General features: G+C 37.6%; 1 long non-coding RNA gene across 3 annotated transcripts in view; it reads right to left on the bottom strand.

Moving 5' to 3' along the window:
- Positions 1-12,031: 12,031 nt before the first annotated feature.
- The window catches only part of LOC135303275 (uncharacterized), a 38,699-nt gene continuing 23,265 nt past the window's right edge, over positions 12,032-27,465 (bottom strand). The window contains exons 2-4 of one of the 3 annotated variants that reach the window (XR_010364724.1): positions 27,132-27,248; positions 26,340-26,500; positions 12,032-12,376 (exon numbers count right to left, since the gene is read on the bottom strand). This is a non-coding gene — a long non-coding RNA (uncharacterized LOC135303275). Of the gene's footprint in view, positions 12,377-16,644; positions 16,952-23,446; positions 24,859-26,339; positions 26,501-27,131; positions 27,249-27,465 lie in introns of those variants that run through there. The other 2 variants (XR_010364725.1, XR_010364723.1) reach the window with 2 other exon arrangements.

The raw sequence follows: 27,465 nt of genomic DNA, 5'->3' as shown, positions 1-27,465 counted from the left end.
AACTGAAATCAAGTACTGCTCTGGCTTCCCATGTTTCAACAGGCAGCCTGCTTTGCACACTTTGAATTTCTAGTTGTATGTCAGACAGAACAAACAATTCTATTTCCCTGCTCTGCCAGGTGTTTTGTAGGCTCACAGTACAGTAAAAACCATGCTCAACAGACTGAGACAAACATAATTTTAAATGAAGAATTACTGTCTCATGCTTTGAGAGAAGTGCTGGGAAACCTCCACCTCGGAGGCAGCAGGGACCAAGCGGAATAGAACAGAATGATTGTTATTAAGCAAATACCGAAGACTAATTCTGACCTTGGTACAAAACAAAAATCATGCAGAGGTACCTGTCAGCACTGGGTCCTTGGAGGGTTGGAATGCAGCAGGATAGGGACCATTTTCAGTAGGGTTTTCAGTGTCAGAAACAGTAGACTGCAGTGAAACACATTTTTTCTGGGAGTTGAATTCTGACTGGACAACTAAAATGTAGCATTATTTTCCTGTGTTTATCCAAGACAGAATGAAGCTTTTTAAATTGCCTTCTTGTCTGCTGGCAGCACCTATTGAGAGCTGAAAAGGCTGAAATGGCTAAAGAGGGAGCTGATGAATAAAAATTGTTCAGTTGTCCATTGCTCAGTGGATTAGCAGACTCCTTGCTCATATCTCACCAAATGACCAAAGTGAAGAAGGCAAGATACTGAAGACTCTCCCAGGGTCTGAGTGTGGCACAGCAGGGACTATGCATTGGGAAGGCACAGAAACATTACTCAAAGCTAACACCAATGTCTGTTTCTTTGCAGCAAGAATGCTCCACTATTCTAGTCACCTTATCTGACTGATGTTTGTGACTGTAGGGATTTTTTTCTGTTGGGGTGGTCTTTTTAGTTACACTATGATGCCAAATACCTTCTGTTTGGGCACAGCAAGCCGTCTGGCAAACCTCTGTGTTCTGGTGTTTTGCGTTTCTCTTTGTCAAGTAAGGTGGGAAGAATGGGGTACTGGAAAAATAATCTTAGGAAGGTGATGTTAAAAAAGTCTTGATTTGACACATTTTCCTCCTATTCCTTCCTCCCATTTCTCCTCTGTTCTGTCCTACTGGTGGAGGCACACTGGCATAAATGCAAAGCAGATTAAACTGAGCTTTTCTTACTTGTATGCAAAGTCTAGTTCCTTTAAATAGAGATTTTGTCACAGGGAGGCTGATTGTTGCCCATTTGTCCCTCAAGGTAACCTGAATACCTGCAGCTCATTGATATCTGCTTTTGCTCTTATATTGAAGTGAATTATGGATTAGGCCTAATACTACAACAGTTTGTGTTCCCTGGGCTGCCCACAGGATGAAGTACCAGATGCTCAGCATCTTCTAGGTCAGAAGTGTTAGACACTGACACTGGCTTGAAATGGCCAAAGACTGGATTTTTCGTCCACAAACACATCTCTTTCTCTGTTACCATTGTTCTACCTGGACTAAGGTATGTACCAAAGTACTTGGCATGACATGAAGGCAAGCAGGGGCGGAAATGAGGAAAATTGCCAAATTTCCTTTTTTGTTTTCTGCTCTTTGTTGGTTTCCCTGGCTTTATTTATGATTCCAGGCCTGTGCAAGAAGATACAGAGCCCCATGTAAAAATTGATGTAGCAAACACAATTTTGTTTTACAGTTTCCTTCAGTTACTTTAACCCATGCCTCAAAAAGAGTCAAAGTGATTTCTTATTACTATGACTTGGCAAATTTTTGCATGTACATTTTACATACAGCTGTTGCACATTGTTTAGTTGTGTGGTACCCTTGTCCTTAGGCTCAAGCCTGGGAACAGCGATGATGGAAATGCCAGTACTGCCTCAATATGTCACTTCACATTGGTCTCCTGAGACGAGAAGGCCACTTATTTCCAGAAAGGCACAATAATTTGTGTCAGCTCGTTAAGCCGGCACACTGCTGATTCAGGCACTGAACTCTAACAAAGCACTTTGTCCCAGCTCTGTAATGGCCTGTCCCTTGCATTGCCTTGGGGATAACTGGGATAAGTTCCTGGAGGGAAAGGTCAAAGAACTCAGGAAAGATTGTTATTGTCAATCTGAATTAAAACTGATGCTGGAAATATAATATTTGAGTAGTGTGTTGAATAACGGGAAGGGAAAAATATCTTGGAGAGTATGTGTAAGTGTTAAACTCCAGACAGAATAGAGCTGCTGCCTGTGTATAAAGTCTCTGGAAAGGAAGGAAGGATTTAATAGATTAGGAGTGGGACTTGGTCATGGCTTTATTAGTTCATTTCCAAGACTGAAGGAGGAAATCTTTATCAAAAATACCATAAGGAGAAAATCCTAAGTGACCAATGCAAGACAGGCCAAATAATTGTGCAAGAGGCAGGAGGTAGAACGAGATTATTCAAGGAGGTCAAACAGGACAAGGTTTTGAAGGATTTTTCTTTGGTTTTGGGCAACGGTTGATATTAAGCTGTTCCTGACAGAACTATTTAGATGTTTGGGAGGGTGGATCCTGGAGTGCACTTCTTTATGGAACAAAGACTGGGTGCAGTGTTTTGTTTGTACTTTGTATCTGCTTGAGTTGATTTAATCTGGATATTTTTGGAATCCAGCTAGGGGAGTGTCAGAAGTGAGAGAGCGTGCTCATTCCTTCTGAGCTGAAACAGCAGTTCAAGAAATGTGGACAAGGCTGCTCAATTTTGCAGAGGTGTCATTTTGCTGGGGGGACAGGGCAAGGAGGGCAGGGGGACATCTGCTTTACAGTGAAATTCCTTTTGGTCTCTTGATATTAAGTGAGCTAATTTTTTTCAGAGGAATTCTGCAGCACCAGTTTATGTGCTTAATTGGATGAAGGACTTTAATATAGCTCTAATTTTTATAACCTCTGTCCCATGCATGCTTCACCTGCCTCTTCACTCACCTTTCCTTTGTGCTTTAAATAGTTACAAATATTGCTAGATAACCTGAAAATGCTCTCACCATTCAGTCTTCCTATTAACTGGCAAATGAGAAAACTCTTTCATTTTCTATGTGCTGTATTTTGCTGACTGCTTGCTTTGATTTGGTAGTTTAAAAACAGCTACGTAAAACCCTATTTTCATTTGCCTAGGATATAACTATTGAGTCACATTTCTATTTTCCTATATCAAACAAAAAGCTGAGGGAGTAAAAAAGCATTTCATTTTGGGGAAGTTGTTCAAAAAATAGGCTCTTTGGAGGATACTAAATTTTTTTTGCAGAATCTTGCAAAAAATTAGTTGAAACTGAATAACCATTCAGGCAAAGAGGTAGACCTATTGCTCAAATTTTCAAAACAAATCAGGATTTATTTTATTTTTGAGGTATGTGGTCCCCTACTTCTGCTTTCTGTGACAACAACCATCACTGTGATTTCACATACACCTGAAAAATGCCAAGCCTGATTTTTCTGGGACCAGAAAATACAAAACATCACCAGAAAACGTGAGTTTGATAAAATTTTCCAACTTCTTGACAGAGATACACATGAAGGTTGGGAAATCTGAACCAATACATCCTCAAAATCACGCATTTGAGATTTTATAGTTAATTGTTCTAAAAACACACATGAAAGCTAGTGGCAGTTATCTCCCTCTGTCTCAAAATATTGATAAATTTTATGTTTACCATATGAAAGTTTGGATATATTCCTAAACTGGATTTTTATCTTGGTCTCCACAACCAGAAAGAATTGTTTTCAGTAGACCTTGATTGCCACAGCAGCTTCATTAAATCTTCTTCAGATTATTTCTGACAGCAATATTGGATACTGGAAGAGCTTCCAAGTGCTGTAAATTTTCTTCGAGTGAATGCAACTGGAATCCCTGAGGAAATACAGTGCTGTTTAAATCTCTTTTTGATTCTTACTCCAGTCTCTTTCTCTCCCTACTTCTCAACATAAGAATCAACTCAGATGTTTCCCACACATTTTACATTTAAAAACTATTAGTGACATTTCTTATAGAGTGTTTAATTTAGATGCTGTTTTATACAGCAACTTCTGGCTTGGCAAGGGGGAGATGACATTGTGAACTTGCAGAAAGTATCAAGTCAGTGAAGGGGTGTCTGCTAATATAATTTCTAGGCATTTGCATAACTTAGCTGCATTAAATAGGTTCATTTAATACATGTGTTCAACACTTTGTTTCTGAACTAACCAAATTCATATCTCTTTGCTCTTCATTTTACTCTGTTCTTTATTTTTAGTAGTGTACATCTATATGAGCCTTCAAGTAGCCTTCAATTGTTGCAACAGTTTAGGGAGAGCTTCTAATAAGTTTGTACTAGCTTTTAATCTCTGAATTCAGGCATGAAGTGGACTTAAGAGCAAATACTGAAAATGGATGTATGCCTGGTGAATACTGCCCTTAGCAAAGTGATAAGGAGGCCTTCCTGGTTCCAGCACCAGCTCCCACTAAAACAAGCCTCTTTTCACCCACGTGTCTTGCGGAAGGGAACACTCCACAAAAGCTGTAGGAGGTGATGCTAATGCATGCCTAATGCCATAATCCAAAAAAAATGCCAACAAGACAGTGTTGTGTGCACTGTATATATTAAGTATATATTAACCATGGTTTTCTGCCCAGTAATTGCAGTGACTGAAGAAACCAGCAAAGACAAAGAGGGTTTTATGATAGGTTCTCTGGTTCGCGAACTGTTCTGGCATATATTCACTTAAATATATGTATGTAGTTACAGTTATAGATTTTTTTTCTTTTCTTTCTCCCTCCCATTTTCATTTGAGGCGACTGATTTATAAACTTTTCTTATAGACAGAGAATAGTATCCTTTAAACTCTGGTGTATTTGTTTATATATGCTGTGAGATAATTGTCAGGTGATCTCACGTAGCACATTTTGATCTGTCTGTAAATCAGTGTACATTAGCATGTTCTTAAGGTTGAGCAGGACTTTGCTTGGCGCATCTGCTCCTTACTCCACAGAACTGTAATCACAGTTTCAAGTAACAGTCTAATAGATGTAATGCTGCAGAAGACTACAAAGACTTTTCACTAGGGCCATTCTCTAAATGTCTCTCTAGCTGGGGTTGAGTTATTTAGTAATGAGATTAAAACCATCATAAAGCCTTGGAGTGGGAAACACTTTATGTTCAGATACTGGATATAACATAACTTTCTTCATGTTGGAATAGGCAGAATAATGGAGATAAGCAGTGTTACTCTGTTGAAAGGTAGCAAGTATCTGACAAAATTTCTCTTCTGTCTCATTTTGAAAAATCTTGTGTTTAAGGAAGCCTGCCAGTGACAGACAATATGTGCAGCTCAGTTCTGTCACTTATGGGTTTGTTAAAGTGGTTAAGGTATCAACAGTCTGTTTTTGGCTACAAAATTAGACTACAAATCCAGATCACAGGCCAAACCAATGTATCTGGGCAGAGTCCTCTAAAACTGTGTTTGAATACGGCTGAATATTCTAGAAAGGGCTGGAATTATTATTAGCAGGAACATATGCCACTAATGCTGGTAGCATGTAAAATCTACTTTCTAAATCATGTGTGGCTATGTAAAATAAAATATGCTCATGTCCCTCTGCTACATTCTTCATTTTTCCAGAGTGAAATCAGACAGATGAATACATTTAATTAAGGCATCAGAGAAAGGACTAGTTGGCTTTGCTAGTACAAATTAGTTTGAAAGCAAAGAACTTCTATTATTCTCTTAGCTTGTTAAGATAGACAGATTGATTTTATGATTTCCTTGAGACATAGAACTAACATAGTTTTTAAGAGGGAACTGGAATACAGAGTGTGTAATAGTTGCATATCCAAGAGGTAACAAAAATATTCTGTTAGAGTAAGGAGAAAAGATCTTCTTAAAGTGGGTGTATTTGTGGAGGCTGAGGAAAAATATGCACCATATCTGAGCAGAATTGCAGAGTTTCTTTCTCCATGGGCTAAATAAGATCCAGTTATTTAGAGTTCCTCAGGGTTGCTCATATATTTGTGAAGCTAGAAGTATTTTGTATGAAACTCTTTTTTGTGTGAAACATTGCTCTTCACATGCCCTCAGCTTTGTCAGATTTGAGATGGGGAAGACACAGTGTAATTGAAATTCAGATAAATTGGATGTGTGCCTCTGACTTTAGGCCTCATTCTCAACACATTGCTCAGAAGTGGAGGAATTAAAGTGAGATTTTTTTCTCCCTGATTTTTTTCTAGAGATTAGTATTGTTCAAATATTGGTGGAATTACACAGTCCCCAGAGATTTTAAAAGAATCAAACAAAGCTTTGTGCTTATCCTCCATCTACATTCTAAGATTAAACTGGATTTTAAACATACTGAGACATCCAGAATCTCCTGGGTTCTCAGCTGATGCTTGTAGCAAGGCAGCCTTCATGACAGGAGGCGGGGAGGTACAGCATGGGAGCCCAGAAAAAGTGCTCCGTAGTCTGAGATGGAACAAATAAGTATTTGCTGCAGAGGGGCTGTGCTGCCTTACTGAGGATTTTGTGCATTAAAAAACTCTTCTTTAAGACAAATATACTCCATCAGATTTCAGGTCCTGTTTTTCTTCAGGTCAAATAAGAACTACAAAACTAACTTTTTTCCATATCCTTTTGCTGCCAAGCTCGCCTAGCACTCTCGAGTAACAAAAGCATCCAAACTTGAGCCAGATGAAATAGCTACAAATCAAGATTGTGCTCTGCAATATGGAAAACAACATCAAGATTTTGATTGTTTTATTTATTTATGTATTTATGCAAATTATGAGAAACATTTGGGTTGCACAGCTTTATCATTAGAATAATGCTACTTAGTCATGCAGGCATGTCGTTTTACTGTGACTGTGGGAGCTCCTTTTTTAATGTAAGCCTATTAAGAGCTCAAGGAACTTTTCAGGGTATCATAGGAAGGCAGAATACTCATTGGATTCAAGAACTAGAAAATTCCCCAGGAACCTTTCTAATCATGCTTTCTTGAACCACTCTTTCCAGGCCCAGGCATGTAACCTCAAGGTTCAGGGAAATATCCCACCAACTTTATAGCCCTTTCATCAAATAAAAAAGTGTGATGAACACCAGTGCCACACTTAGACTTAATTTTTGTCTCTCACTGAAAATATGTGAAATTTTTTTCTCTCCTTGATTTGATACAAAGTTAGATGCATTACCCAAGAGACAGTACCCTGCCCCAAAATATCTTATAGTTGCTGGCTGAGTCTGTCTCTAGTTTGATTTGACAAGATGCAACAAGTCAAGGATACTTCATTCTATTACAGCTGATCCAAGACTTGTTTTGAAGATCCTGTTGCTTATCGGTCCCTATTTCAGTATTTTATGGCAAGTGAAAGAACGTCTACAGAGGGTGTTGAGATCCCAACTGAATACCCAGAAAGTTAGTACTTAGAGTACACTGGTAAGCCAGCCTCACATATTTAATTGAGGCTGGGCAGGCTTGTACTTATGCCTCCTGTGTGGAGAAGGAAAATGTTCTATTTCAGTACAAACGCTAAGGTGGGGCGCTTTATTTCTCTGCTGCCTGTGAGGGGAAGTTGTGCGCTAAGAATGTCAAAACTTGCAGAGAAGTGTGACACATTGCACACTCCTACCAGGACTTAGCAGCAAGATGAGATCAATTTGTGACATGCTATGTGGCCACTATCAAAAAGAAAGAAAATGAGGGACGTGGGGACATGCAGGGCCAGTGAAAAAGAAAACTGTAGTGGTACCTAACATAAAAGCTTTGCCATTTGCAACCATAGTCCTGTGTACCTTTCCTCCATTCTCTTCTTTCTAAGCATATCTAAAAGGGGAATTTTGTGTTGGTTTCTAAATTATAAGACCCTCTCTGTACTGTAAACTCTTGCTAGCATGGTGTTCTGCTATCTAAAACTGGCCATATGGTATGTAAAGCAGAGCTGTGTTAGCAACAAAACCCTAATACTTTGCTTTTTATTTGGAAAAAAAAGAGTAGACACAAGTTCCCATTGCATCTCCATCACTTGAAGTATGGTAGGAGTTCTGGAGCTATAAAAAAGGCTGGTTTTGCAATAAACTTGGTTATGAAGGCTGCACTTTAATTTGAGATTTTTGTGGTTGTAACAAAGGGACAGATACTTCAATATTACACTTAGGCTGAGTTATTTTATTGAATAAAAAGAAGCTTATTCCTAAATGGTTGTTTATATGATTGTCCAGAATGTACTAAATGAAAAGTCTGGAAATGCAGCTTGGCTCTCTCCTGAGTTTTCCCCATAATGAAATTACCTCAATTGCTCTGCATTAAAGTGCTCAGCAAAATCTGATGTCCTGTTTCTGGACAGCTCCAAGACAAATACTGTAATAAATAAGATTAATTGTAAAGATGGAGAATTAATGAAAGCTGGACTTTTTACAAGTGACAGAACAAGGAGAAATGGCCATCAACTAAAAGGAGGTGGCTTTAGATCAGATATTAGAAAGAATTTCTTCACTAAGAAATGGTGAGACACTGGAACAGGTTGCCTAAATACCTTGTGGATGCCCCAGCCTTGGACCTCTTGAAGGTTGAATGGTTAGAGAAAGATGTCTCTGCACTTGACAGTGGGTTTGGAACTGGGTGATCTTTAAGGTCTGATCCAACTGAAGCCATTCAATGATTCTACGAAAATAAAAGAGCAAAACAAGATATCTGGGCTCCTGACTCCCTGACTCCTAATCAGAATTTCATACTCCTTTCCCAGTTACATCAATGTTTCAGGTGTGATGGTGTTTCTGCGCATTTTGGCAAGATATCCATCTTTTAAGTCAAAAGTAAATTAATTAAAAAAAAAAAAAAGAGGAAAGTCCATGGTCACTGTAAACTTTCATTTTGGTTTCCCAGATAATTTCTCTGCAAGTATTCTTAATGAGAGCTGCTGTGGCATGGAGCACAATTACTATTACGACAAAAGTGTGTATTCTGCTATAGGAGCAGGAATACAGTTGTGTGTATGCAACCTGATTTGAGATTTCATCTAGTTATGATTCAGTTGTGGCACTTAATTACTGCATCCTTGGGTCTTCTGTAATAGATGTGTTTTTTTAACCTCCAACCTCCAAGTCTCCCAGCTGCTAGACCAAGAATTCTTTTATAATTGAAAAGCTATTTGGGAATACTCCAATCTTTTTTTGAAGTGAAAACCACAGCACAGCATACTAAGAAAGCAATTTATTCGAAGTCAGAGGGGCAGGTCGCTCTGTTTCAGATTGTCAGTGTGTTTTCAGTAGGTTTGGGTCTTTTTGATTAGGACTGGGGCAGGAGGGGAGTTGATTGGACTTTGTTGAATAGACTCCAGGTTGCGAGCTATTTCCTCTGAAATACTCTTCACACAGCAGTTGATTTGCAGCATGTAAGGTACATGATAACTTCTCATACAGAATCCATATAACCTAAACATCAAGATAAATCAAAAAGTGATGTGCATTGTGATCCACTCTATTTTGTCTCTTCTAAAAGTCAAGAAAACACTGAAAAACAGTTTAGATGCCCTTGGGATATGAATTCACTACTCTTGTCTAGAAGTATTATCAAACCTGTAGCTTTGGGAAAGACACTCTAGAATACAAACAGGTTTTATCTTCCTTTCACCTCTTAGACTTCTGTACAAGAATCCATAAAATTAAATACTCTTATTCAAGTTAAAATTGAATAGCTTTCCTTTTTTAAACAATAAAATCCATATAAGTACAATTTAACCCGTACAAATGGTTCCAAAACTAATTAGAAAGAAACCCATTCCTTACCGGGGGAAATTCCAAATTTAATTTATAAAATAAATTGTGTCAAATGCATTAGAGCTACAATATGCCTGATAGACACTTTAAATAGAATATAGTGATGTGCATATTTAATGAGAATAAGGAAAAACAGAAATCTTGCTAAGCTTGCTTAGTGGTTTACGTGCTAACAGGTAATGGTTGGGTCTATTTTACTGGAGTTGTCTGGATATTGTCACCTGATGCACTGCCTATTGCAAGTGGCTAGGAATCATAGACTTCCGTGATGGAGGCACTAGATAAAAGGAAAACAACCCCCCCAGAACATGTTTTCTGGGGAGTCAAAGGCAAATGGAGTAGTTGAACCACAAATGTCTAAATGGGTCATTTTTTTTCAAGCCAGGAAGAGAAATGTGTCAGGTGGAGGATGCCCAGGAACTATACACCAAGCAGCTTAATCACCACCAGGACTCACTGTGCCTGTCTAGTGGAAAACACACAGTGGCACACAATTTAGTTATCTCCAGAGTGACAGCTGGACAGGGGTGGTGAAGATCTCAGCTGTGGGTTTATGTCTTTAAAGTGATACTTAAATACTTGGGTCCCTCTGTGAACCTAGCTGATAGCACATTATAGACTTTGGAAATGTTCACATTGCAGCCTTGATAGTTCAGCATTTGACATAATTTTTCTTTCTAACTGAGCTAGTTTTATACGCCAGGGAAGCAGAGAAATAGATAATGTGTGGTGACCGCTTTTTTCCCCCTTAAATTAACTCCTCTGTTATCCCCTTATTTATAAAAAATTGAACAAAAGCCTGGTGTAATCTGTTTTTATAAGCTATGATAGTCATTATGTGATTTTTACGTTTAGTTTGCCTAGTTTTCTATTTATACAGTGAAAAGAGAGATTAAGTAGTGTCACTAGAACTTCCAACTGGGCTCTGGAATTACAGCTGTCCAGCTGGCTCTGACTCATTTCAACAAATAAAAGTGCTAAAATCTGAAGTCTAATAAGATATGCTCCTGCTGCATGTAAGACAGAGGGGGTTGCCCATCTTGCATTTTTTTAATATACTTTTAACCTGCAGCTTCTCTTCAGAGAAACAAATTTTCCTAGCTAGCAGAAATATAGTTTATCTGAACAGATAAAAGACTGCAGCCTTGTAAAATGGTGAGACATTCAAGAGTAATAATGGGTCTTTATGTTCTGCAGTTCCAGGAATTCTAAATTCAGCTAGAAAATAATTAGATTATTCAACACCTGGAAGGATATTAGAAGTGTAGATTAAAAAATATATATACCTGTAGGTACTCAATTATGGGATATTTCTGATGAATTGTTACAATAATGATGATTTATGGGGTTCACACACTTTAAAGGAGGTAAAATACAGGTATTTTTTCCTTATTATTTTACATTTCAAAACAGAGAAAAAATCAGTTTGCTATTTTTGGCTCTAGAACAAAAGCTAAAATTTGTCCTCCTGCCTGTCTATCTATATTTCCTTTCCTTTCACTAAGGGAATGAGAGCCAAAGTCTGCCTTGAACCAAACTGATTTCCAGGTAAATTTTTTAATGGAAATGGCATGAAAGAAAAATGGACCCTTTGTTAAACATTTCCTCAGGACTGTTCTGAAGTTGTTCATAGGTATAGTATCCAAATGTAGTCTGAATGTTTTTGATGTTGGAGAAAGTTTGAGCTCAGTGTTAGAGCTGCATTTGAAATGCATTTTAGCTCACTGATGCATGGACCTCACTTGTGGAGATTTTGGTCTGAGGTAGTTTCCAGCTTACAAATTGATTTTCTAAGACTGTTTGTGGCTTACTCTAGCAATACCAAAGTTGGCTCACAAACTTGCACCAAAAACATAAAACCTTATGGCTTATTGTGAGGACCTATTCTGAAATGCAAGCCATATTGCTTTCAGCTGAGTTTTGCTTTCAGATTTGGATTTGTTAGTAACAAAGACTAGAATGTGAAATACAGGCAGAGTACATTGAGGGAACTGCTCCTAGTGTGAGGATAGCAGTTCAAAAACAAAGCAAGACCAGCACAAGGGACAGGGTGGGGAAATGCCTTCTAAGTATGAAGATTAGTCTGTAAAAAAAGAACAATAAACTGCAAATAAGTAATATGCAAAACATGATTCAATTTGTATTTGACAAATTATATTAGACCTACATAAATATAGACATTCAATTGTATTATTAAAATTTTCTATCCTCTACAGATTTTTGCCACCAAGAAGAAAGCCCCAAAATCTAGAAAAATAACATAATTAAGCAAGTAAATGCAATTTTAATGTATTTCCAACTGCAAATCAGTTTGAGGAATATGAAACAAAGTAGAGTGGCTCATTTTTCTGTGGAAGAATCAGCCCATGAGATAATACCACACTAATCAGACAAAGCGACAGTGTCTTCTGTGCTGACAAGGGACAGACAGAGCCAGACGAATTTGCAGCTGCCAGAATGAAGCTATATCATTGCATCTGAGGCTTGTAACATCGATCCTCATGCGGTGTTCTGTGCTGACTCCATTTCACATATGAAATCATCATGGCTGCTTCAGAAGACTAATTACCTTTTGGGTTTCTTTCCTATCTTTTTCCATGGCTCTGGTTTTGGTTTTGAGTTTTTTCCCCAAGGTATCTGCTCTGACTTGAGCAGCTCCTTATGTGGAAAGAAAAGGAGGGAGTTTATTATGAACTATGGATATTGATACAGTCATAGAAAACTCTATTATAGGAACACATTAGTCCTAGTAATAACTTCTCCTGATTTAGTCACTATGCTGTTGCAATTATGATAATCAAGTCAGCAATTTAAACGCTGTGGATTACTAATAAGTAACAGTAAAGGTTATAATTAATCAACTTATTTTCTTCCGGTTGTCAAGGTCCAATCAGTCATCAGCTCCTAAGAATATTTTTGAAACAGTGGATCTTGGGCCAGATTTAGACCAATTCTCATGAGCTTTTAAATTTTTATATTTGACAAAACTGCAAAATGCAGGAAGAGCAGATTCTCTGAAGGCAGGGTGCATACAATGGTCACTGTCTAGAACATATCAGAAGAAATTGCATATCATCCCAGAATTTAGTTTTACTATAATTCTCCCCAAATTCTTGTATTTTCATCCCAAGTATCAGCTCATATTACTGTATTCTTTGGGAGATGTTTATAATCCAGCCAGGCAGTTAGGCACAGCTGGATCACTCCTAATTGCCCTGGCCTAAAAGTTAATTTGTAAATCTGGGTAATTCACTCAGAAGGTCATGTGTAGGGCTGGGAGAATTTGTCCATTCTGATAGCTGCAGAATTTTTAACCAGATTAGCAAATGTTCGCCAGTGAATCTATGGGCAGTGTGGTTCTCTAGTAAAAAAAGAAAAGGCTGATGATAATGCTAAAGGTGAGACAATAGACAAATTAACTTCAGTGAGATTGGACAGAAACCACAGTGTATAATACTGAATAAATGGCAGGTCAGAAGCACAGTGAGGGCAGTTCTGCAACAGTGTCACATCCACAGTCATCAGCTCTAGGCAAAGTATTTCTGACTTGTAGGATGAGGACTGGAGACATCTCCTCTTCCCCCACAGTCACCCTTGCTTGGCTTTTTGTTTCTAGTTTTGTTTGTTTTGTTTTGGGTTGTTTTGGTTGTTTTTGTTTTTCCTAGTGACTAAGCATTTAAATTGAATCAGCTGAGGGAGAGGATTGAAGGTAAAGCAGTGCTTTTTATTATTCAGGGTGTCGTTAATTGCTGTTTTCAGTTCACAACATTTAAATGAAATATTCACGCAATTGGGCCAGTTGTAATTCAATCAGAAACCCATCCAACTACCCTGAGGAATCCCATCAGGGCTCCTTACACAGCAAGAAAGAATTTTAATTAGAAATTTGAAATAAGCTTTCCTCCAGTTTTGCCAGAAACAAAATGGGCTGGTGCTTAGTGCTTCCATTTGGGGAATTAAAGCCTTTGCAATAAAAATCAGCATTTAAAGAAACATGTAGAATTTGAGAGTGTGATAAATGGGTCTCTATTTGCACTTTCTGGTAAGTTCCAGTGAAGAATACAAATGTCTTGCAAACACATTTTTAGGGTGCAAAGTACACCACCACACCCCCCGTATCTGTATTCTTAAAAGGACTATCTTATACAAAAAAATTATAAATTATTTAGTTGCACAAAGCTATCTTTGAAAATGCAGCTACTAAAAAATAGGAGGTAGAGAGCATTTTGAATGGCAAATTACTATAAAGGCATTTTCAATAGGTCATGTGGTATTAGCCACAAGAGGTGTTTTGAATTTCTAGAAGAATTGCACTAAGATTCTTGCTCCAACCACAGGGTAACAGGTGTAGCAACAGGACCAATCCCTATAATTCATAAATCATGATTCTTAAACCAGTCAGTAATTTTGAGATGTATCTCTCAACTCTAAAAACTTAGGGAGGGTAGCAGGGGGAAGTTACTTGACTCTGCCTGAGCAAGACAATTTAGCAATCTATTCTTTAGTAATTTTTACAGCTGCAGACCTGTTCTGGTAGCTGTGCAGCATTTGGCCTCTATTGTAAATGTGAGAACAGCAGCAGGTTTGACTCCATTACAGCAGGATTTAGCACCCACTCTTAACACAGAGTAATACAGTCCCTGGGTGGCAGATGAGCAGTAAGGTGGGGGATCTGGGGTTATGGACATTTGGTCTCTGGTTCTTTTCTGTGGTTTTGGCTGGGATTTTTGCATGTCATTGCATGTTAAGGTTGTGTGGTTTGGATTTCGGGGTTTTTTCTGGACGGTTTGTTTCTTTTCTTTTTGCTTGTTTGGTGGCGTTTAGCTGGCATTTGGGTTTTGTTTGTTTGGGAGGTAGAAATTTTGGGTTGGTTTGGTGGGTTTTTTGCTCTCGCTTAACTTTTTTAATGGAGTTTAAAATAGCCACATCACCTTAAGCAACTTTTCCTTTTGCTTTCTAACCCCGTGTCCATGCCTTGTTTCTCTTCTGCTAGTCTCTTATCTAAAACCTCCTCTCAAAAAATACAGGGCTGAATACAGAAGTCTTTTCCTCAGCATGAAATGTAGAAGCCTAAAACTGCCACGGGCAGACATGGCCCAGCTCATTTTGACGTGTTTTTTTCCTAGTTTTTCTACCCTGAAAACATAGTGGTTTTGTATCTATCATTTGCATTTATTTAGAGGCACAAGCACAGGGAGACTATTTTGGAGACCTCCCAAGACTGTTTGCTCAAGGCTGTTCAGTTTTTCAGTGGGATCCAGGACTTGCTCCTCCCCATTCTGCACCTGCACCAAAGCCATCAGTTGCTTCAGACTCTTGGAAGGGCAGGTGGGAGAGAAGAATGCAGGACTGTAGGCAGCATCCTTTACTTAGCTAAATTGGCAGCAGCTGCATTGACTGGACTTACACTGCCAGCTGATGATCCATGATATTTAGATGCTGTTTCCTAAGAAATACCCTGCTGTCCCAGCCTTACCCCTTAAACAAGTGTCTTTCTCTGTGCTCCAAAACTGTTAAGTGTACAAAAGCAAGCTTCCACTCTCAGTGTTTTTTATTCTGCTGCTTAAAATCCCTAGAGCTCAGCTAGGGGTAAGATGAGCCTGAATATATGCAGGGTGAGTCTGAACATACAGCTAAAATAGAAAAGGTCGTACCATTATTTAGTTCAGTATAAGTAAGGGCTTGGTCATAAATATTTCTGCTGCATTTTTTGGCATTTTCCCCCCCTTCTCCATGCTTTCTGAGAATTGGGATATGTATCTTAATGAAAGTCAGGAGCAAGGCTTTGTATTAAATCATGAGTTACTCTTGCTTTCATATTTAGAAAGAGGGCTGTCTAGTAAAAGTGGATAATAAATTTGGCTATAGGTGACATAATTTTTTTTCCTGGCTGAAAGTATTCTCATTTCACAAGGATTATGCAATTTGGTCTTGCATGGAAACAATATTAGCTAGAAAACAGTTAATCTCTTGACATAGGAAACTAATGTATTTTTATGGCAAAAACATTTATTAAGAGAATAAATTTTCCTTCAGGGCCATCTCACTGATTTTACAACCAGTTTCACATTTAATTCCAGTTCTTTGGAGCATGATATCTCAGATATTTCATGCAAATGACTTCAAAATGTTTAGTAAGTTGTGCTTGCAAATAAGCCTGTTTAGTTCACCTAATTTCAAAAAGACTTATGATCATGTTTAAACTGTAGTTAAAGGATAACATTCTTTATAGCCCTCTGAACTAGATCAGGTGCCTCAGTTCAGTGTGTGGAGCAGAAGATCAGGTTATAATCACTATTATATTCCAAAGGTTAGTTTTAATTTACAAGAGCAAAGTGGTTTTTAATGAAAAGGGGAAAGTCTATTTAAACAAAAGCTCTTACTTTTAAAAGGGTTCAGACTTTATAATCACAAGAGACTTCTACTTAAAAGTTCTTGAGGAAATAATGAAGAGAGGAACAAAAGGTTGAGGGTTCAAGGAAATCTGCTGAAACTGAGCAGTCAGTCGAAGAAAAGAAGTTTTAGTCATGGAAATGCAAGTTCTCTACCTGTTCTCCCTTGGCTGAGGACCTCTTTGGCTGTTTTGTCTAAAGTGTCTTTGTGTTCCCTGCAGGGGCTCTCTAGATTGTCTTAATGGAAATTCAATGAGCACAATCTGCCATCATAATAGTCAGTCCCCGTCAATTATATTGGTGATTTAAGGAAAAAAATAATCCTTACAAATGATTTATGACTGAGGGAATTCAACACTCATCTAAAAAAAAAAAAAAAAAAAAAAAAAAACAGACCACAAAAACAAAACAAAACAAAAAAAAATAACCACAAACAAAAAAAAACCCCAAAACCCCAAACAAAAACCCAACCAAAAAAAACCACCAAAACCCTCACATCAATCTGAAACTAGCATTTTTTTTCCTTAACCTTTCTAGCTACAGTATGAAATGGTAGCACACAATACTACAGTTAAAAACACTGTAGCTTCTATGGGTATCTCATCAATATGCTCTCCATCCTCAGACATCAGTGATTTTTCTTTCATACAAGAGGGATAAATTCAAAGTTTAGCTGATATTTTAAGCTACATGATTTAACTACAAAAAAGGTAAACATTATTGCCTCTCTTGGATCACTGCTTATCTTCAGACAATATGATGGGACAAGTACTTTCTTTATATTCAGAGACAATGCCATTTGAAGTCTTTATCCACATACTAATTCTGGGCTGGACATAAGCTGCAGTAGCAAAAACATCTTTTAGGCTGAATATGAAATCTTTTCTCTTGTCTGCTTAGGCAGGGAGTAGGTTGTCAGTTCGTACTTTCCTCAATATGTGCAAAGTAATAAGAGTCATATGCCTAGAGATTATCATACAGAGTTTTCTCTGACAGCTGGGAGCAGCTGCACTATAAACAGAGGAGATGCAGAAACAAGGCAGTCTAGCCAGACCAGTGCACATTGTGTGTTCCCTGGAGAAACTAATCTCTTCTGCTACTTCCATTGCTCAGCTTACCCAGCATGTCTCAAGCCATGTCTAATTACCATTCCTACCTTTCACTCAGTCCAAAGAGGCATTATTATATCAGACAAAATATGCATCCTATTTCTGTGTTAGTTATGTATTACTTCTCCCTTTCCCCTTCCACCCGAGCTTTTACCAAATCTGTTCTTTCAGCTGTACCTGACTCACAAGTTACATGTGAATACACATTTCCAACTCACTGAAGTAGCCTTTAGTGTTTGCTGATGCTTTTTTACCACTTCTAGAATACATTTACTATTTAAGTTTCTGTTAATTCTTCCTACTTTATCTATTTATATCATCTAAGCTTTTTTTTTTCTCTCCTAGTTTTCTGTCACTGATTTACAGACACTGTAGGTGCAAAAACTTGATCTTTTCCATTTTTCTTGGAGCTATGCTGTTTATGTGTGCCCTGCATAGGTGTACACAAACAACAGCTCTTAGAAAACATGATGAGTAGGTCACCAAGTCAATCTAAATAATGCAAAGTATTCTTTTCTGGTTATACTCTAGTTACTAAACTCACTCATCTTTGTAAAACAGTATACTTGCTTTTTCCAAGATATTTGTTTGAGAACTCGCTGATATGGAGCACAGCACAAGGCTGGGATAACTGGGTTTTGAGCTCTTGAGCCACCAAAGCTAATCTAGTTACTGCTTCTATATAAACCTGCAGTTATTTCCTGTGAATGAAATATATACACAGGAGGGAGCACCTCTTGGCATGTCAGCTGCTTTGAATCATTCTGGCACTTGGCCTGAGCCACCTTTCATCACCGTGAATTATAAGTTGGCAAATCTGAAACCTTAAAGACTGGAATAAAAAGTTCTGTCATTGTCATTGAAAAGGATTGGTCATTTTTTTTTTGCCTTTAGAATTCCAGAGGTACCTTCAATATTCAGTTTTAGTTGTAGTTGGGAGAGAAGTCAGTAAGGAGTATCAAGAAGAAAGTGAAATGAAAATAATTACATGATTTCAAAGAGCCACTGGCTCTGTAAAGATTTGGCTCTGAGTTACTACCAGGAGGCAAATCCATAATGTATAATTGAAGTACCAGATTTCCCATATTGGAATATCTCCTATCTTCTCCATATCCAATGCTTTCTGAAAAAATGAAAAGGGAACATGCTTATAATGAAATTTTTAGGATGTGAGCCTCCTTTTCCTGAAGCCAATCAGGCACCCTGCAAAATATGGATGAAACCTTTTGACCTTTTCAAGGAAGTAAGTGCTTCACTTAGTTCAGCACTATAACATTTAACTGTAAGATATCTCTGGATTGTCCTCAATAAAATCAAAAATGCTAGATCTTGTTGTTGGTTTCTAGCAAATTTTTGCTACAGTCTGATTAGGGCTCAGTGGTCCTTGAGCATTAGAAAGTTTTAATCCAAGGAAAATAAAGATCACGCATGCCAGTTTCATACATACATGTATATATTACAGCTTTGGCTCAACAGCTGTTCAAAGTTTTTATTTTGCATATTAGCGTATTGATAAATCCTGTGGATGGCAATTCTGTTTTTTAGTCCTATTTGGCTATGGTCTTTCCTAAAAATATTGTCTCAGAGATAGGGACTCTATCTTGCCAGTCATGGAGGAGTTTGAATGTTTACTGACTTGGGAAATTTTACAAAATTCTCTAAACATGTATTTTTCATTTATCTTAATGTTCAAAGAGTGCCTTGAATTGATCTAGTTGATGAGAATGAAATTGATGCTGGATACCTGATTTCCAAAGACGGCTGTTCTTTAAGCTACAGTTGATTTCAAAAAGGATGGTAAGAACTGAAATCTCGAATAATCCCGTGAAAGGAAGGGAAATCAAGAAAAACAGGTCAAGGTAAGGAGACTTTTTTCTAGATGGATGCTTATCCCCATTGAGACCAAATGTAGTTAAAACAGCACGTGACACAAAAGATACTGAAGACTAGACAACAGAGGCTATGCTTGTACTGGCAATCCCTAGAGGGATCCAAATTATAAAATTTTAGAAGGGAATGTACATATGAAGTTTGTATGTTATCTAAACTTTAAAAAGAATTGCTTCTTTCCTCATTTCAAATGACTGACCCTCCAGTTATTGTAAGATTATTTTTAAAAACAAAGTAGAGAGAATTAAGGCAAATTATGAAGTTCTGCCTTTAGTGGTGCCATAGCACTACACAGTATTTGCAGGCTTGTGCTTTCCCCTACACACATGCATTCTCTGTGCCATTCCCCTTCATAGCACCATGGGTTCCCTCTGGCTGGGGAGGACCAAGTTCTAGAAAACTTTTCACTGGGGTAAGGAGGATGTTGTTTTACATATAAGATTTGAGTTTGAATGGCTTTATTCATTTCAGTTATGCAGACTACTCAGTCCCTACTGCTAGCTATGCATAATAACAGAAGTTATTTTGTTCTTCAATTCAATTTTGAATAGATTAGATAGATGTATTAATTTTGTGGTTCAAACACCCAGGTAAAGGTGTGGGGTTGGCCCTCTACTCCCTTATGTCCTAAACATATTAATAACAAGCAAAAAAAGGCACAGCCAGCAGAAAAAAATTATTACAAGGGAGTACAATGTCTACAGCAAATATCCTGTATTACAGCTTGTTTCCCTAAGCCAGGAATAAAGGGGACATGAAAAATTACAACTATTTTTTTCATGTTATTGTACTCCCTTCTGGGTTCTGTAAAGCTGTAGATGGGTCTGTTAAGTCTGTTAAATTTGACAAGATGAACTGTTTTTATCTTTTAAGTTTGTGGCCACTAGGTGTGTAAAAGAAGTAGGTAATTCCTCAGAATCCAATTGCTCTAAATGACAACAACATTATCTTACTAGCAGCTACTTTTATTCTTTTAAATATTACTTCCTACTGGAGCAGCCTGGAACCGAAGCCCAGCTGGTTTTGTGTGTTTCCAGTTACTGACAGTTGGTGTTGTTGATTAACCAGTAAGATTAGGACATTAATGAGTAAATTCACAAATCACTCCTGGATCACTCAATAAACACAGGGAAAGCTGAAATGGAAATCTCCTCAAGGAAATAAAATGGAGATGTATTGTGACATAGAAAAGAGGCAGAAATGTGCATGACACAGAAACCTCACTTTGGATGAGAATAGTAAGACTTTCAGGGTATATTCCTCTCCTTTCCTGTCTCTATTGATTAGCTGTCCCTTGATGCAAAGTAAACTTAGGATGGGTTTCCATTAATATGTGTTGCTGAAATGAGCAATTGTTGGAGCAAACATCTGTCTTTTGGACATACTGGAAAGTAGCATTTTAAGTCCTTCCTTAATTTCATATATTGAAAACATGATGCCCACAACAATATTTAGGTAAACTACTTTCTTTTTCATCTGAGACTTGTTCAAACTGCCTGTGTTTTTTAGGTTTTTTTTTTTCCCAAAAAACCTTTATTTTAAAGTAAAATTGATACAGGCATTTGACAGCACCGTTTGGATCTTCCTCTGCACTAAAATGCATTTGCTGCCACAGTTTCCTGCTCTAGAAAGAAGAGTCAATTACAGAAGGAAATTAGAAGCTGACATAAAGGTCAGAGAGTGGGTGAACAGGGGAAGGGAAGTTCTGCAATTACACAGCTATTGCAATTAAGGTCTGATAGTCCTTCTTCTATGGGTCATGGGATCTGTGGCAGTTTTGATAAATGTTTTAACTTTTACAACAGATTTATCAAGGATAGCAGTGGAAGAGGAAAATGTTCTTTTTACAAAATCACTTACAAGAAATGAGTAAAAAAATTCCTCCAGCTTCCTTAACCTTATTGAATCTGGGTAATTCTACTGCCACCTTCACCCTCAAAAGTTCTTGTTCTAGCAGTACAAACATTTGCCAAAGTACCAGCTAAATCTATATATATATTTACTGTCAAATTTGACAGAAGATTTAAAGTTTCAGATTCCAGTATAAGTAACCTTTGATTTAGGATGCAAAATCATGAAAGAATATATCACACTAGATTTCACCTAGGACTGATTTAATGAAGATTGAACCCTATTGAAATTCTAAGCATACTTCATGTTCAAAATTACTGTATTTTAAGAGTTTGCTCTGTAGAATATTCTCTGAGTTCAAAACAATGCACTGGTTTTTCTTTATATGGGAGCAGGTAAAGTCACATCAAAAGAGGAAATTGCTGTGGTGGTAAACAAAGCAGTGAGACCAAAAGCCTGAACAATAAAAAGGAGTTTACAATAACAGCAATCTTACACTATTAGGATAGTTATAATAACCCTTTGTATTAACCCCCTAATTTTGCATTCATATTACTACTGAAAGGAACAAGTTGCTGGATCATATAAGAAATTATGTTTTTGCATTATTACAAAGCTCCCAGCTAGAACTCAGCTCTGGAGTTCTTTCTGAATGAGAAAAAGAAGCAAGGGGTGGGGAAAAGGGGATTACAGTTAAAAAAGTCCTCCATTTTCCTTTCAGTTGCACAGAATAATCTGAGCATTTTTATAGTAGGTGTACTCAGTGTTGCAGGATTGGTGAGTGGAAGATCACTTCCTTACAGCACTAGAGAAAACCACAGCACAGCAAATTCTAGGTCTGGATGTGCGCAAATCAGTTAACCAATAAAAAGTTAAAAAGTAAACCGTGTCAAGTCCAGATAAAGCATGGACTGTATTTTAACAACAGCTATGGAAAAGATCCTGAAGACAGGGACAGAGAGGGCACAGAGTGGTTGCAGTACTATATTTTTTTTTTCTTAGGCATCAGAATGCAAAGTGGAAAAGTCATAAAATGAAATCAGAAAGTCTTTAGAAAACACCAAGCATGATAGGCAACGGCTACTTTGAATAAGTAGATATTCCTGAACATAAAAACAAAGTACAACCACTAAGCTTCCCCCCAAGAAAAACCTTACAGAACAGGAGAAATTGGATCCATAATAGCATAAACTTGGAGAAGGAACCCAACTGAAATGCTTTGCTGTCTCCAAGAAAAAATGTTTTAGTAAAATAAGAATTTAAGACAGGTGCAGAGTCAATTGCCTGACTATAGTGGTCAAGCCCATTTCTCATACATCTCCTGTGGCTGGCATCAGATCTGAATTCAAGAAAGAGCACTTAATAAATAATGTATAATTTTAGGAATATTACCGCTATTCTTAACCTACATTTTTCATACAGTTCTCCACTATGTACTGTAAGAAGAAATAATGAAGAATTAATCCCTATTATAATAGCCTTATAAGACTATCATTCCAGGTGAGTATGTGTAAAAGTAATCAGGCATAATTTTTTTTCAGAAAAAAAATAAGTATTTGGGTTGGACATTATTTCCTTCCACTTTTTAGTATGTCTTTACATGCTATGGCACAAGAAGAACATTTAATTTATCCTCATCTGTATGATCTATCTGTACTTTTTCTTGCATTTGTCTTATACTCAGATGTGTACAGTGGTAGAGAAGAAAAATGTTTCCTACGTAAGAAATATGTTAGAAATATAAGAAAAGTCTTTCCTTTGACCTACAAGCAATTAATACATAAAAGAATAATCTCTCTTGACATTTAGTTATTACATTCAATTATTATTTAGTCATTATAACTAATTTTAAGTAAAAGCACACTACAGGTTTTACTTTCAAGGAAACAAACAAGCAACAATGACAACAAAAATGCCCACACCCAAAAACCCAAAAAACATCTATCTGAACAAGATACATCAATAATTCTCAAATAAGAGTGGTTCATAGGATATAATCACTGCTTGTAAATTTGTGGTTATATTCTGTGATTAAATAGGACTGGAATAAGGTCACTGTCTTACCAATTGGATACTGTATGCACCTTCCCTCTTCCTTATGGTCTGATAAGCTCTACTCTGACATTGTCTTTTCGCTGGGCCCCTCTCTTTGCCCATGCTGAGGCTTTCACAAGGGACCACTATGCAGTATTTTACACAGAAATAATGGACCATCCACCAGAACAATCCAGATGCATCGACTTTGCCAAGAAGTCTTGAGACTCATCATGTAAATTCTGGAATCTCTTTCAAAATGGTATGATATCCCATGGAAGAGTGAATGAGATTTTTTTTTTTTTTTGTATGTTTACCTATACAGAGCACTATCCTCTGAAGCCGAGTCTCCAAGCTGATTAAACCCAAGTGCCCCAATTCCTTGTAGCAAAGCCTGAAAAGTGCATTTTCCCCACACCTTCTGCAGAAGTCAGCAGAAAGCAGAGAGAGTGCTCATCTTCATGAGCAGTTGCCACTTTAAATTCGGATACACAAAAGAGCTGAAAAGCACTTTACAGCTCATTCAGAAGTTCAGCTGTCAAGTCTGTGGAGACTCTTCCTGCTTACTATAACTTCTTGGTGTTTTTCTTCTTTGACAGGTAGCACACAGTGTTTAAAAGCCTCCTCTCTCTCTCTCTCTCTCTCGCCATCACTCTAGCATGTCTGTCCCTAGAGTCCTGTCCCCTCAGGAAGATGGCAACAGCTTGCTAAAGCCCTCAGACCACATCAGAGCAGGGGAGATTAAATACACCCAGTGCGTGATAAAGCCAGGGGCAGGAGGAGGGCACCTTCTGTCAGTGGAGCCCAGAGTGTTCCAATAAGAGTTCAAACTGGGCAGTAACACAAGAAACAAACACTTCACTGAGACTCACAAAGATAGGAACAGCTGCAAACAGCTCAGACAAGGAGGCACAGCAGAGGTGGTATTTGCTGTAAAAATTAAATTGAGCTCTAGGGGACAGATGAGAGTTGAACCAAAATGCATTTGTGAACCAAAATCTTGGATAAAGCAAAAAATCAGGGCTGAATAATTCTTCACAGGACTGCCCCCTCTTCCCAGGACACACATGCAAAGACATCTGAGTTATGTAATGAAGAATTAGAGGGGAGTTTCAGAACCAGACTAGCAAGATCATATACTACACTGCTGCTGTAGACAGATATACTCACTGTAACAGGAATGTGGAGGCATGAGAGAAAGTGCTACAAAGGCACAGCTGAAATCTCATCTAGAGAACAGGTCAGATTTCCCGTGGGGATCAGTCAGATATTTTTCCTTCTGTGTTGGAACAGAACAATTTCTGCACAAAGCCCTAATCCTAAATTTTACTATTTATTCATGAACATAATACCTCAGCCCTCAAACTTGTCAAAAAGATATTAAACATAGAATCATTTTTACACCAGAATATCACAGATTAACTAGGTAGCATGTACTTTCTATAGTTCCCTAGCACCTACTTCAACAATCTACAACCTGAGATAAATACATAGCACCTCATATTAGACGTATCCTTTTTCCAAGAGTTAACTCTGAAAAGTTCTTAATTACTATGTAGTCAGAAGAAATAAGCAGTTAAATAAAAAGCACTTTGCCTATTAATGGATTTGTATTCAGAGACACACATGGGGTATCACAGTCCTAGTCAGTGAACATTTCCTCTCCATCACTCTCTCTCAAACTCCCACAGCCCCTTACTTGTATTTAACTTTAACTTTGAAGTATGGCAATTTTATTTCAAACTTTAAAGCACTGATCCTGTGAAATTAGAAGCAGTTAAACGGCATTGATTACTTTGCTGGCCCAGGACCAGAGAGTGACTTCTCATTCCAGCTGAGTACAAAGTAGCACAGTTCTTCAGCTCTGTAATTTCAATTAAGATTTATAGATATTAATGACAATAGGAATAGGATATGGGGACAAAAGTACTCAAACTACTTTGGGAGCCTCTTAACCAAGCTCTAAATACACCCAGGATCACATAAAAGCATTTAATTTTCTGATTAAATTAATTTTCATATAGGGTGCTAATTTATGATTCAAAAAAAGCTTCCAGAGAGGAAGCACTGGAAATGCTTTATGCCCTGTGCATTCTGGAGAAGTGGGAAACCTTCTGAGGTCTGTATAAAGGACTTAGCCTTACCAGAAATAAAGTTGTTTTCTATGGTGGTATTGGCTGTCCTCCAGTTTTAGATGGGAGTAGGATACACTTGCCTCAAAAGTTTGAAATTTTAATCAATAGAAAACATGGTCTTAATCATGACTATGCTGCAGTAGCAATAAAATTTTCCATGAGTTATACAAGAGTATACTTCTATATTGAATGAACAAACTCAGAAGAGAAGAAGAAATGTGAAGCAAAAATATTTTGCTCTTTGGTTAGAAGTAGTGTCATTGTGCATCCAGGTGTTCACAATGGGGAGCACAGCAGAATAGATAGGTGCAGTTGAGACAACTGTAATATTTGATTAATACTGCAATTCCAAATGAACAAAACAATTAGAGAATTACTAAATTAGTTTCAGTAGATCAGGAGCTAGCAAAAATAAAGTACAAACACAGTTTTTTGAATGCTGGCAGGAATCCATAACTTGTATATTTCTAGCCATTCATGGATGTGATAGCACAAATCTGTGATGAAGCCTGCCCCAAATAAATGTTATGAAGCTCATTATGCACCAAAAAAAAAAGAATAAACAGATCTCTCTGAAAAGAAGGAGCATAAGGAGACTGATGCACGTTCCTGGGAATTATGTCTAGTATGCCATGAAAATAAGAGAGCAGACAAGACACTGTGGTCAATGAGTAAGTGCTGCACAAGGGAAAGGAGGAGGGTGAAAACGCGAGCACTGCAGCAACCATGCTCTGTCATGGCAGGGGAATAAATGAGGAATGATGTTACATGTCTGACTGCACCTTGGACCCAGTCAGTCTGTCCTGAGCACACCCACCAGGTGTGCCACAGTCAGATCCTCTGTGCCTCCCTTGCCTGACAGCAGGGTCCTGCTTCATTTGTCAGATGTTAAGATCTGGCAAGCAAGATGATACATACACCATATTTAAACCTCTTTCTGTGGAAACCTGAGCAATATTAATTACCTGAGCAAAACTCAGCTTCCATTTAAAGACAGAGCTCATTCAATGATCAAAAGGATCCTTACATTCTGGATGTTAGCTTAACACAAAGGATCTTTATATAAAATTACATACATACTGCAGAAAGTCAGTCTAATGATAATTTGGATAAAATCTCCTGACTTCCATCTTTGGGTTGGGTCAGACACACACTTCCTGATGTTGTATTTCTTTATTAGCTTTAATTGGCTCATAACCTATTCTCTTACCTTCTTGCTTCATTCACTACTTTAGTCACTAGAATCCCTCCAATCTGGAGTTTCATGTAGAAATTATGCAAAGTCAGGAAAGGCTGTTCCAAATCAATACTCCTGTTGTTTTCTAGAGCCTTGCTATCCAGTTCCTTGTGATTTTCTACCATAATTCCTGTCTGCCAAATGGATCAGAATGAGACAAAAAACATGGTTCTTGTTCAGTGTATATAACTTAATTTCCCCATAGAGGTCAAAAAGTATGGACAGTAACACATCAAACCTGCAGGCAGCAGAGCAGAGTGTAGGTTTCTGCATACTCTGAAGAAAACAAGAATTTAAATTTGCAACTGTTAAGCATATCAAAATTCTCTTCCCTACAATGTTGTTAGAACCCATCCACCTTAGTTACATTTGCTTGGGGAGAGAGATGTTACTTTGTCAAGCTTAACAAAACTCTGCGCTTTCTCAGCTGGGGCTCTTAAAAGGAAGCATTAAATGGATTTTGGCATGTAGGGTTTTATGAAGAGTGGCTCTCTTTGCAATCCCATTTAGCACACATCAGTTGTTCTGAATGCCACTGGGATTATACTGACTTCCAGAAGTGTTTCAATAAGAACTGTATGATTTTCTGTAGTGGAGTAACTGAAGGAAAAATTCTATTTTTTGGGTGTGCAGGAACCACACAAAACAAAAACTAAACAACAACAACTGAAGTTATTCGCAACAAAAAAAAAAATCAGCAAAGAAATATAAAAATATAGAAAAAGTTCCAAATAAATCCAAATAAATAAATGCCAGAGGAAATACCATTTACTGTGACATTTGCTGATGTCCAAATCTTGCAACTTATATAGGCAAAGCCAAAGTCACTCCTTTTCCATTCTCAAATTGTGGTCAGCTCTTACCCCTCTGGAGATACTGTATCTGTAAACAAATGAAGTATTCCTTATTCAAAGAAAGAGAAACAAATCTGTACAAACTTTGCATTTCTTGGTGAAGAAAGTTACCTTTTAAGACAACTAGCTACAGGCAACTACATTAGAACAGGAGTGACCAAGACTACAAAAAGTATTTTTAAGAAATAAAGGAACAGCACAAATACTTCAGTAATAAAATCTGAAATGGTATAACCCAGAGAAAA

The sequence above is a fragment of the Passer domesticus genome, chromosome 6 (assembly GCF_036417665.1).
Source record: "Passer domesticus isolate bPasDom1 chromosome 6, bPasDom1.hap1, whole genome shotgun sequence".
Classification (NCBI taxonomy): domain Eukaryota; kingdom Metazoa; phylum Chordata; class Aves; order Passeriformes; family Passeridae; genus Passer; species Passer domesticus.
The sequence above is the reverse complement of the archived record's forward strand: the minus strand, read 5'-3'. Positions and strand labels throughout refer to the sequence as shown.